The 12,237-nt window shown below is 45.7% G+C and overlaps 1 long non-coding RNA gene across 1 annotated transcript; it reads left to right on the top strand.

Moving 5' to 3' along the window:
* The first annotated feature begins 222 nt into the window (after positions 1–222).
* Positions 223–1,810, top strand: LOC311287560. Its single transcript, XR_014626755.1, has 3 exons — positions 223–618; positions 1,106–1,180; positions 1,432–1,810. It is a non-coding gene; the product is annotated as an uncharacterized lncRNA (long non-coding RNA).
* Positions 1,811–12,237: the final 10,427 nt, after the last annotated feature.

The following is a 12,237-nucleotide window of genomic DNA, read 5'->3' as shown; positions in this document are numbered from 1 at the left end:
TCTGCCGAACGGGTCGACCTCGACGAGGCCGTTAATTAAAAAAATAAATAAAAGCCCACGGCCACCATCATTATATATCCAATGTGAATAAGAGTAGACTAACGTTATGTTAACTTGTTTGTGCTGATATTAGATAGGTCAGCGGCTGCTGTCTGGCTCTTGTGTTACGGTCGCTGCGCGCGCTCTTGTGTTGTGTGTGTGTGTGAGTGAATCACAGGCTGCGTCCGAAACCGCATACTTCCCTACTATATAGTATGGAAAAAGCAGTAGGCGAGCGAATAAGTATGTCCGAATCCTTAGTATCCATAAAAGAGTAGGCGAGAATTACCAGAGTGACGTACTAATTATCGCGAGATTCGGGCGTACATATACTTATAGTGCGTCCGAATATTCCTACTTTCCTACTATATAGTATGGGAAAACAGTACGTGAACGGAGTAGTATGTCCGAAACCTCAGTACTCATAAAAGAGTAGCCGAGAAGTTCCCGGATGGCTTACTGCTTCAACCCAGATTTTGAAGAGCTCGAAGATGAATACTTTTCTATCCCAGGAGGCCACGCGAGAGGATACGTCATTATCAAACATCGCAGAGAACGGCGACGCGGGTGCTTTCAAATGTGAGTAAACACGGGTCCTTGTGTTAAAATTGCATGTGTTGAACTACTGTAGAGTAAACTGTTGAATTGTTGAAGGTGTAAAGACGTTACACAGTGTAGTATAGTTGTGATTTTGCTGTAAAAACACGTTTTATTATGTATAACGTTAGCTAACAGGCGAGCTCCAGTAAGGACACGTAAGTTACGTCTCTAAAGTGGATTTACATAAACCATATACATCCTAAAGACGCTTATTTTAAATGTCTATTTACTTCTGACAGGAACATCTTCAGTAAGTATTGCAGAAGAACACATCACAACATGAAATAGACATCTGAGTGATGAATGTGTGCTATTATGAAGAACAAATCTATAAACTAAACATAAGTTATCTATTTTATTTGTCCATTAGTACTGTTGATAAATTGAGGAACTTTTATGTTGGATAAAAAGTTAAAACAAGCTCATAAATCACAGAGGTAATGTGAATCTTGTCTGGATGTTACAGGGTCAGATGAACAGATGTGTTTTTATCCGGTGGAGAGTGGCTCATGAAGCTGAATGCTGCCATCAAAGGCTTTGAGTGAGTATACCACAGAAATTAATAACAATAACTAATTATTGTAATTTCAAACAGAGCTATTACAGCACTTTTCTGATTCTTGATTTCTGTGCATTAGCTGCACAGCTTTTGTGGTGGAGCAGGACCTGCAAGGGAAGATGATGGCGGCATTTGTGGAAAAAAAGCGTTTTTGTCTTCTAAATAATACTGAAATCATATGACATTGTGTGGTTAAAATGACTGCTTTTGTGTTATGTTTGTGCATTTTGTAGAATCTGAAATGTCAGCAGGCTGGTGTGAGTGCTGAGGATGAGGAGCCCAGAGCTGAATCCTGGAGATGGTGCCATGATGAGTCCCTCCATCACTCCACCTGCCCTTACGAGACCCTCCATCACTCCACCAGCCCTCATGAGACCCTCCATCACTCCACCTGCCCTTACGAGACCCTCCATCACTCCACCAGCCCTCATGAGACCCTCCATCACTCCACCTGCCCTTACGAGACCCTCCATCACTCCACCTGCCCTTACGAGACCCTCCATCACTCCACCTGCCCTTACGAGACCCTCCATCACTCCACCTCCCCTTACGAGACCCTCCATCACTCCACCTGCCCTTACGAGACCCTCCATCACTCCACCTGCCCTTACGAGTCCCTCCATCACTCCACCTGCCCTTACGAGACCCTCCATCACTCCACCAGCCCTCATGAGTCCCTCCATCACTCCACCAGCCCTCATGAGACCCTCCATCACTCCACCTGCCCTTACGAGACCCTCCATCACTCCACCAGCCCTCACGAGACCCTCCATCACTCCACCTGCCCTTACGAGACCCTCCATCACTCCACCTGCCCTTACGAGACCCTCCATCACTCCACCTGCCCTTACGAGACCCTCCATCACTCCACCTGCCCTTACGCGACCCTCCATCACTCCTCCTGCCCTTACGAGACCCTCCATCACTCCACCTGCCCTTACGAGACCCTCCATCACTCCACCTGCCCTTACGAGACCCTCCATCACTCCACCTGCCCTTACGAGACCCTCCATCACTCCACCTGCCCTTACGAGACCCTCCATCACTCCACCTGCCCTTACGAGACCCTCCATCACTCCACCTGCCCTTACGAGTCCCTCCATCACTCCACCTGCCCTTACGAGACCCTCCATCACTCCACCAGCCCTCATGAGTCCCTCCATCACTCCACCTGCCCTTACGAGTCCCTCCATCACTCCACCTGCCCTTACGAGACCCTCCATCACTCCACCTGCCCTTACGAGTCCCTCCATCACTCCACCTGCCCTTACGAGACCCTCCATCACTCCACCAGCCCTCATGAGTCCCTCCATCACTCCACCTGCCCTTACGAGTCCCTCCATCACTCCACCTGCCCTTATTGCCTCAGATTGTGAAGCACAACACAACACGCAACAACCTCAGCGCCTTCAGCCTACATACATGATTGTAGTTTGAATAAAGCTTTGTTTCATGTGTTGACTTGTATATGCATTTGTTTATTGTGTGATGGTGACTTTCATTCATTCTTTTACTAATTTATTAATATTTCTCATTGTTGTCAGTAAATACAATATAATTATTTAATTAATGCTTTATTTAATTGTTTGAATGCAAATGTAGATATGTTCACTATATACTTTTTACTACTATTTTCAGTAAAAAGTAATATAATTAAGTATTGGTCAGCATTTATCGTTGTTATTATTGTATGTTTTGGGGTGGGATATCAATGCAATTCATTCTGGGGTAATATTAATTTTTAATATTAATGATACTTAAATTTGAGTATAAAATCAACAGTTTTCTCCAAAGGCAAATCTTTGCACAGCTGCCCTTTGTGCAGACATTACAAACGCTGAGGAAACCCGCTCTAGGTAGGGCTGTTGAGTTACTGATGTTATGAGGTGTGTATATATATATATATCATGGGTTTGCATACATAATATGAGATTTTTTACACAGGAAAAAATAACCTAGTACAAGGTTGAATATTTTAATATATTTTTTCTTAAATAATTCATTATAATACATTTAAAAATGCATTTAAAAAAAATATATATATATATATATATTTATAGGCCTGAGGGATGAAACGAGTGTTAAATTCAACAAGAAAAAGAGGAAAACATAAAGCAGTTAGCCACTTTTGCTTGTGGATAAAAATGTTTGGATATAAAATAAAGAAATTAACAACATTCAAGAGATGACCATTTTGGGATTTCGTAATAAAAATAAATAATATTGTAAGGATAAAACGGTGGGTCACATTAGTAGGGTTAAATATAAGAACTTTTATCAACCCTAAATGTATTCACAAAATAAATGGGCAGCGGTTTCTTCAAAATGAGCAAGTTTAATCAATATCAATATTTACAGATAGATGAATTAAACGTGTCGTTCAAATCTTTTAAGTTGTTGCGCGTGTGATAATGCGTCGTAGGTCACATGATAACGTCAACATGGCAGATGTCCGGTTCGCATTCATACTCAACGAGATTTGGCTATTTAAGTACCTACTCTTTTAGCGCTCGTTAAGTAAGTACTCATTGAAAATAAGTACCTACTCATTGAGTACGCGGTTTCGGACGCAGCCAATGTTAGTTGAAGTTTAGCTACTTCCGCAAACAACAAGTGACGTCGTTGACCGTTGAGCACTCTTTTGCACATGCGGGTCACTTCTGGGTCATTTCACGTTCACACAGGAGATCACAAAAGGTCGCATTTAATTGGAAATGTGAACGGCCTTGCAAAAAAATGGCATTTTTTCAAAAAATCGGAATTGAGCATTAAGCCCTGCAGTGTGAACATAGCCATTGACTCCCTTTGCCAATGCATTGATGAAGTCACCAGCTGGATGTGTCAAAACTTTCTTCAGTTAAACAAAGACAAAACTGAAGTCATTGCGTTTGGAAACAAAGATGAAGTTCTCAAGGTGAACGCATACCTTCACTCCAGGGGTCAAACAACTAAAAATCAAGTCAGGAATCTTGGTGTGACACTAGAGTCAGACCTTAGTTTCAGTAGTCATGTCAAAGCAATAACTAAATCAGCATACTATCATCTGAAAAATATTGCAAGAATTAGATGCTTTGTTTCCAGACAAGACTTAGAGAAACTTGTTCATGCTTTCATCACCAGCAGGGTGGATTATTGTAATGGACTCCTCACTGGCCTTCCCAAAAAGACCATAAGACAGTTGCAGCTCATACAGAACGCTGAGCAGAACCAGAACATATGAACACATCACACCAGTCCTCAGGTCTTTACACTGGCTCCCAGTTAGATTTAGGATTGATTTTAAAGTATTATTACTGGTATATAAATCATCCAATGGCCTAGGACCTCAATATATTGCAGATATGCTCACTGAATATAAACCCAACAGATCACTCAGATCATTAGGATCATATCAGCTAGAAATACCAAGGGTTCACTCTAAGCATGGCGAGTCCGCTTTTAGCTATTATGCTGGAACCAGCTTCCAGAAGAGATCAGATGTGCTCCTACAGTACCACTTTCACGTCCAGACTATTTTTTTTTTATTTTTTTATTTTTTTATTCTAAACTGATTTATTATTTTAATTTCTTCTATGTAAAGCACTTTGAATTGCCATTGTGTATGAAATGTGCTATATAAATAAACTTGCCTTGCCTTGCAATAAAACTAACAGATGAATAAGACTGAATGAAACAATGGAATATGTCTAGAACAATAACACACTGTTTCTGCTTCTGTTTCACGTCAGAGATGTAAAGATTGTCCACCCTGGAAGTCTAAATGTGGACCTAAACAAATGAGTGATGAGGATGTGTTTACATGCAAATGTGTTCATGTTCTATAAACAAACAAACAAACAGTAAACTATGAGGGGCTGTACAAGCCAAAATCCATTCTTCTACTGTCAGACACATACATTCTCTTTTCACATACATACATTTCTACTCTCACACACACATCATTCTCCTTTCACATACATATATTTCTATTCTCACACACACATACATTTTCCTTTCACTTTATGTTTGGAATGTTTTCCATAGCTGTGTTTTTCTTATTTATTTATTTTTCTTATTTTAATTATTTAGTTGTTCTTATTTCGAGTTGTAAACTTTATTTTTGTTAATAAATACTTTTTGATTCGCTTTTGTTCTTGTTGCCTCCTTCATTTGTCGTGGCTCTGAGCCGGTCGTGACTCCATGGTACAAAACTCCCAGCATGCACTGCAGCATTAATAAATGCAGCTGAATAGTCTTACTATTTTATTTATTTGTTTTTATTTTTGCTGTTGTTTTGTGACTTTCTGTAGCCTGTTTTGTGATGTTCAGAGTGTATATTTTTGTGTTAGTTGGTTTGATTGTCACCATGTTGAGATTCATGTGCTGATTTTTGATCTCTGTGAAGTACATTTCTTTATTAAATGAACGATGAGTTTAAAAATCCCTTATAATAGCACATTGCTGTAGTTTCACAGTGGTGGTAATGTATAATTTAAGTGTGTTAACAATATAACACGTTTGATAACTGATTAAACACTGGATTAGATCAGTAAATCAGGGGCCAAAGCAGTTGACAAAGTTGACAAAACCAAACCAATCCAATCAGGTTTGTTGGTACCATGACTATCGCGATGAACGATAATCACTTTCATAGTGCCTAAAATCCAGGGTTGGTGCAAACTAAACTGAAACACCTTGTTAACCACCTAAACCGGCTTCATGATTTAGGCCTCAGGCCACTACTAATAATCAACCCTACCCTAACCCAACATAATAATCATCTACTACATAATAACTTCTCACTGTTTATTTATTTTTTCCTATAACAAGTGTGCTTTATAATCTCTGTTACAACAGCCAGAGGAAAACGTCTCGGGTTACGACTGTAACTGCGTCGAATGACCCTTTGGGGGAACGCCCCTCAGCGTAGCGCCTCTGAAGAATGAATGAAACTAAGCCAATCCTTATTGGTGTTGCGTCATGACGTAACATGTGACGGCATATGCGGAAGCTACACACAACAACAGAGATAAGGACACCGGCACACAACAGAGATAGCTTCTGTGATGAAGCAAGCGCTCCCAGGCAGGGGGAGGCGTGACGAAGGGATGCAGTTCTCGAACAACGGTTAACCCTTTTTGAGACGTTCCCTTTCGAGGGAACTCGAACTGCATCGAATGACACTTTGGGGGAACGAGTACCCCCTATGCCACAACGAGCCCTGCCTGTCCCAGTGTGAAGCTGCGCATAGGCACACTTAGGACGAGAGCACAAGGGTGCCAGGTGTTGATGGAATGTCCAGGCTGTAAAATCTAATAAAAGTGTGAGGGGTGGCCCATCCTGCTGCATTGCAGACTTCCTGGATCGAGGCCCCTGAGAGGAGGGCTCTAGAGGACGCCATGCCTCTGGTAGAGTGAGCCCTCACGGCCAGAGGTGAAGGCAAATTGCACACCTGGTAGGCCATAGATATAGCTTGGACAATCCAGTTGCTAATGGTCTGTTCGGAAGCGGGAATCCCCTTCTTGGGCGCCCGAAACACACTAACAACTGGTCTGACTTCCGCCATGAGGAGGACCTCTGGATATATATTTTGAGAGCTCTGACAGGGCAGAGCAGGTGAAGTCTCTCCTCATCCGCCATCACGTGAGGTGGAGGATGAAAAGCCTGCAGAATCGTAGGCCGTGCCACATTAGATGGCACCTTGGGCAAATAGCCTAGGATGTAGGATGGCTTTGATGTTGCCTGGAGCAAACTCCAGGCACCCATTGGATATAAAGAGCGCCTGGAGATCTCCTACCCTCCTCAGAGAAGTAATGGCCAACAAGAAAGCCACCTTTAGGGAAAGGTTCTTGGCCTCAGCCGACTCCAGCGGTTCGAAGGGGGCCTCAACCAACCCTTCGAGAACCACCGCCAGGTCCCAAGTGGGAACCTGGTACGAGCCGCAGGTCTCATCCTCCAAGCCCAACGGAGGAAACATACGACCAACTGCTGTCTTCCCAGAGGCCCATCACTCAGAGTAGCGTGGAAATCCGAAATGGCAGCCACGTACACCTTGAGAGTGGACGGGGTAAGACCAGCCGAGAAGCAATCTTGGAGGAGCTCCAGCACTGAAACCACAGGGCAGTTAACTGGGTCCACCTCATGCTCTCTGCACCATACGTTGAAAACATTCCATTTTAGGCCGTACAATTTCCTCGTGGAGGGAGCTCTAGAGCCGAGTATGGTCTCTACTACTCCTGCTGACAGGCCAGCCCCTCAGGGGCCAGACCCACAGTTTCCACAGTTCGGGCTGAGGGTGAAATATTGAGCCCTCTGCCTGTGTCAGCAGGTCCCTCCTGATGGGAAGCTCCCATGGAGGGCCATCCAGGAGTGATATCATGTCTGAGAACCATACTTGGGCCGGCCACAACGGGGCTATCAATAATAGACTGATCCCGTCGCGACGAACCCTCTCTAGAACTCCCGGGAGCAGAGCGATCGGTGGAAATGCATACAGACGCAGCCTCGACCACGTCTGTACCATGGCATCCAACCCCAGCGGGGCTGGATGTGTGAGGGAGAACCACAGTGGACAGTGAGTCGTCTCTCGAGACGCGACTAGATCCACTTCCACTGGGCCGAACCTCTGACATATTGACTCCACCACCTCGGGATGGAGTCTCCATTCCCCGGGCCTCAGCCCCTGCCTCAACAGGATGTCTGCTCCCTGATTCTGATTCCCCATGATGTATGTTGCTCTGAGAGACAAGAATTTCCCTTGGAACCACAGGAGGAACTGATGCACCAGTCTGCATAGAGGGCAAGACCTCAGACCCCCCTGATGGTTTATATAGGCCACCACCAACATATTGTCTGTCCTCACAAGGACGTGATGACCCTTGAGGTCCGGCAGTAAGCTCCTCAGAGCTCGGGACACCGCCAACATTTCCAGGCAGTATATATATATATATATTTATTTTTATTTTATTTGTTCTGCACGGATATCACATGGATACAATACAAGGAGGGGAACGAAACCCAATTGGGTTTATACAGAGTTCCACTCCATATATGATGATGGTCCTGCCATAGGCCTCTCATAAAGCGGCCGTCCATGACCACGCCCCAGCCCGTGAGGGAGGCGTCTGTCGAGATGGCTTTCCGGCGACATGACGCTCCCAGCACGGGACCTTAGGACAGAAACCAAGCTTTCTTCCACATAGATAGGGAACGAAGGCATTTCCGCGTAACCCTGATCATGCGAAATGGGTTTCACCTCGGGGAGAACCCCTTGGTTTTCAATCACCACTGCAGGGGCCTCATGTGCAGGAGACCGAATGGAATGATGTTGGATGCTGCTGCCATGAGCCCTAACAATCTCTGAAAATATTTTACAGTGATGGTCTGGCCTAGCTTTATTGTGGTCACCGTGGCCAGGGTGGATTCGATCCGTGCAGGAGACAATTGTGCCCGCATCGTGACCGAATCCCACACCACTCCCAGGAACGTGGTTCTCTGGGCTGGTGCCAACACGCTCTTTTTCGTGTTGAGTCTCAACCCCAGGCTCTGGATGTGGGCAAGGACGACATCTCAATGCCGAACTGCCAGCTCTTGTGACTGGGTCAGAATCAGCCAGTCGTCGATATAATTGAGGACCCTGATACCCTGAAGCTTCAGCGGTGCTAGAGCTGCGTCCATACATTTTGTAAATGTGCGAGGGGAGAGAGAGCTAGGCCGAACGGAAGAACCCGATATTAGTACGCTTCGTCCCCGAAAGCGAACCTTAGGAACTTCCTGTGAGATGGAAGGATGAAAATGTGGAAGTATGCGTCCTTCAGATCTATCGTGACAAACCAATCCTCAGATTGAATTTGGTTCACGATGATGGGAATAGTGAGCATCTTGAACCTGAATCTCCTCAGAGACCGATTCAAGTGCCTGAGATCTATTATCGGACGCAACCCCCCCATCCTTCTTGGGAACTATTAAGTAGAGGCTGTAAAACCTCCCTGTCTGGAGGAGGAATACGTTCTATAGCCTCTTTTACCAGCAGGGAGTTTACTTCTTGTTCCAATACCCGACTCTGCTCTGGGTTGACTACAGTCCAGACCACCCCTTTGAACTTTGGTGGGCGGGAACCGAACTGTAGTCTGTACCCCTTTTGAATGGTGCGAAGAGCCCAAGGAGAAATATTCTTGAGATTTTTTCATGCATCGAAATACTCTACTAAGGGAACCAGCTCTTGAGGCTGGCTTCGGGTATTATTTGGGATTCGTTCTTGGCCCCCTGAAGCGGATCTCCGGCAGGGTTCGACCGAAAACGATTTTCGATGTGCGGACAAGAGTGCTGCCTGGCCGCAAGCCTGTGGGGCGGACAGTGCAGGGCGCGTTCGCTGGAAACCAATGTGTCCTGAAGCGCACTTGGCGGCGGGAAGTCGACATCGATTTCCTGCGGGCTCCGCAGAGGAGGCGACCTCGCGGGGCCGCCCGCAGAGGACCTAGGGTGACTAGGACCTCTTTGTCGAAGCCTTCTTTGCTTGCAGGACGGCCCTCAGGTCGCCCTGATTAGGCTGAGGCTTCGGCTGAGATCTCTTCGTCTATGCCCCCAGGCTGCTTGAGGGGGGGCTCTAGAAGCGACGCTCTCCTTTTGCGCCTGTCTGTAGGCGGAGGAGCTGGTGGATGACTGCGGCTGCCCACTGGGGGCAGGCTTCTTAGACTAAGAGCGGCGAGGGAGGTATTCTCTGAAGGCTGCAGACTGTTTCTTCGCCTCCTGAAACCTGTCAACGACGATGTTAACTGAGTCGCCGAACAGGCCAGAAGGCGAAATCGGGGCATCAAGGAGGAAAGCCCTGTCCTTCTCCTTGATGCCCGACAGATTTAACCATAAATTTCTCTCTGAGACCACCATTGCCGCCATGGAACAGCTGTTTTCTTGGTGACTCGGAGAGACAGGTCTGCAGCCTTCCTCAACTCCGCAATGTCCTCCGGAGTTGGACCCTCGCCCTCATCGATGTCTTTAAGAAGGTCAGCCTGGTATGCTTTAAGTACTGCCATAGTGTGCAGACTAGCGCCAGCCCGAACCGCAGCCATATAAGCCCTGCCCACTAACGAAGATGTATCTCGGCATGGTTTAGTGGGCAACACAGGGTTTTTTAGGGATGATGTGGACTTGGGGGCTAAATAGGTGACAAGCGGCTGTTCCACCCGAGAAATCATCCCATAACCGTTCTCTGCCCCCAAGATATTACTGTAATTTAACACAGGGGGGTTGGACACGCAAGAAGAGTGTGGCTTGTGAAAGAACGGTAAACCCTGATGATGAGGTTACTCTCTGTGCTGCAGGAAACGCTTGTCCAATTTGCTTTTTATAAGTGTTTCCTGCCTCTCATGTGGCCAACTGATGTTAAAACGGGCCACTGCACGAGAGACAACCTCCACCAGCTCCTCATATGCGGGCTTCCGCGCGAGGAGGGAGAGCATTGTTACTGGCAGATGAATCACAAGAACGTGCCTCGGCAGTCTCAAGATCCCCCGCCAGATCCATCTGCGAACCCCATGAAGAGCATTGCCACGGGGCTCGCGAGCCTGGCCATCCTTGTTAAAAATGGCCAGGCGGGAGCGCAGCACATGGATCGTTAATGCTTCGCAATCCGCCCCTTTGAGAGTACATTTGGTGTGTGTCCCCACCCGTAATATAACGTGGGCAGGGATGCACACACCTCCTGTAACTGCTTGAATTCGCCATAATATGATATATGATATATGTGATTGTGACAATACAACACCAAATAAGACAGACAAGAGACAGAGAGCGCTTGCTGAAGAACAGAAAGCTGTCTCTGTTGTGTGCCGGCTTCCTTTTGTAGCTTCCACATATGCCGTCACACGTTACGTCATGACGCAACACAAATCAGGATTGGCTTAGTTTCAGTCATACTTCAGAGGCGCTACGCTGAGGGGCGTTCCCCCAAAGTGTTATTCGACGCAGTTTGAGTTCCCTCGAAAGGGAACTAATGTTAAGAAGTGTAACTTTTACTGTTGCAATAAAACTAACAGATGAATAAGACTGAATGAAACAATGAAATATGTCTAGAACAATAACACACTGTTTCTGCTTCTGTTTCACGTCAGAGATGTAAAGATTGTCCACCCTGAAAGTCTAAATGTGGACCTAAACAAATGAGTGATGAGAATGTGTTTACATGCAAATGTGTTCATGTTTTGTAAACAAACAAACAGTAAACTATGAGGGTCCGTACAAGCCAAAATCCATTATTCTACTGTCAGACACATACATTCTCCCTTCACATACATACATTTCTACTCTCACACACAAATCATTCTCCTTTCACATACATACATTTCTACTCTAACACACACATCATTCTCCTTTCACATACATACATTTCTACTCTCACACACACATCATTCTCCTTTCACATACATACATTTCTACTCTCACACACACATCATTCTCCTTTCACATACATACATTTCTAGTCTCACACACACATACATTCTCCTTTCACATACATACATTTCTAGGTGTCTAGGTGCAGCTCCTCCATCTGATCTGGATGCGGCACGGATTCGGCTGACTACATCATGCGTTGTGGTCGTGTCTAGGTGCAGTTCCTCCATCTGATCTGGATACGGCCCGGATCCGGCTGACTACATTATGTGTTGTGGTCGTGTCTAGGTGCAGGTCCTCCATCTGATCTGGATACGGCACGGATCCGGCTGACTACATCATGCATTGTGGTTGTGTCTAGGCGCAGGTCCTCCATCTGATCTGGATACGGCCCAGATCCGGCTGACTACATCATATGTTGTGGTCGTGTCTAGGCGCAGGTCATCCATCTGGTCTGGATACGGCACGGATCCGGCTGACTTCAGTAAACCTCGGAATAAACTGAAAAACTAACATTGGCATCTAATGTAACGAGTATATCGGGTGGTGTTCCTGGTTCCGGCTGACCTTTTTTATCCCACTGCATATTCTGCAGAAGTAGCAGAAGATGATGATATTATTTCAGTTGGATAATGAGAGTCCAACAACCTTTACTAACATTAGAAATGGAC

This window comes from Rutilus rutilus, assembly GCF_951802725.1.
Source record: "Rutilus rutilus genome assembly, chromosome: 3".
Taxonomy (NCBI): Eukaryota; Metazoa; Chordata; class Actinopteri; order Cypriniformes; family Leuciscidae; genus Rutilus; species Rutilus rutilus.
Note: the sequence above shows the minus strand (reverse complement) of the source record. Positions and strands in the feature narration are given on the sequence as shown.